This window comes from Octopus bimaculoides, chromosome 28 (assembly GCF_001194135.2).
Source record: "Octopus bimaculoides isolate UCB-OBI-ISO-001 chromosome 28, ASM119413v2, whole genome shotgun sequence".
In the NCBI taxonomy this organism is placed as follows: Eukaryota; Metazoa; Mollusca; class Cephalopoda; order Octopoda; family Octopodidae; genus Octopus; species Octopus bimaculoides.
Genome location: NC_069008.1, coordinates 7,352,674 through 7,353,594, shown reverse-complemented (window position 1 = coordinate 7,353,594; position 921 = coordinate 7,352,674). Strand labels below are relative to the sequence as shown.

General features: G+C 36.8%; 1 protein-coding gene across 1 annotated transcript in view; it reads left to right on the top strand.

Annotated features, from left to right (window-relative positions):
• The window catches only part of LOC106872552 (zinc finger protein 850), a 17,372-nt gene that overhangs the window by 3,627 nt on the left and 12,824 nt on the right, over window positions 1–921 (top strand). The window lies entirely within an intron of this gene.

Below are 921 nucleotides of genomic sequence, written 5' to 3'. Positions count from 1 at the left end.
GATACGTAATGTTTATTTTTTGCTATCAATTAGATAATTTTTGTTTGTTTTTTGTTTTAATTCTTTTACTTGCTTTACTGGGGTAAGCAATTGTTATATTTCAGATAAGTTGTTCTTGTTGGTATTGTAGTGTACATCATTCATAACTATGTATGAGTCACTCACTCACTCTCACACTCAGCTGCACTCATCTTGTTCACGTACATACATGTATCCTCATCAGATCTTCTTTCCCAGAATTTTTACAAGTATACTCTGGCCTAACATTTAACCAACATTTTTAGTCTTTACAAATTTACCCTTTTCTAAAGCAATTTCTGCACTGTTGTCATTGTTTCATTCAATTCACTGTGAACAGGAATTTCACTGGCATGAGAGTCATATAGTTGGAATATTCAACAGTCCAATCACTATATCCAATGTTGCGATTTGCTAGAACATTACCCATGTGATCAACAAAATCTGACCAATCACAACTTTGCCAAGAACTGGCTCCAGCAACAATACCAACTTTTTGCACCTTTCTCTCTCAGCCTATCCATTGGTATATATTCAGCACATCTTAGCTTGACAGAGAGCATTGACAGACACCAGAGGTGACGGGCAACAGAGGTGGCAAACAGCTGTTGACCACAGTGAGTGATCTGCAACAGCAATGCAATGACCGGCAGCTAACTCTGATTGCTGCTACTATTACACTAAGAACAATAACATTCAAACTCTCACAGTGTTTTGTTGCTCATAGTAACAGTAATATTTGCTTTTGTTGTTTATAGGAAGAATAAACATTTTGTTTATCATAAATCTCAGATTTCATTATCTTCTTTATAGCAGTATCATCAAACATTTCATCATCATTTAACACCTGTTGTCCATGCTGACATAGGTTGGACGGTGTAACCAGAGCTGGCAAGCGGGGCG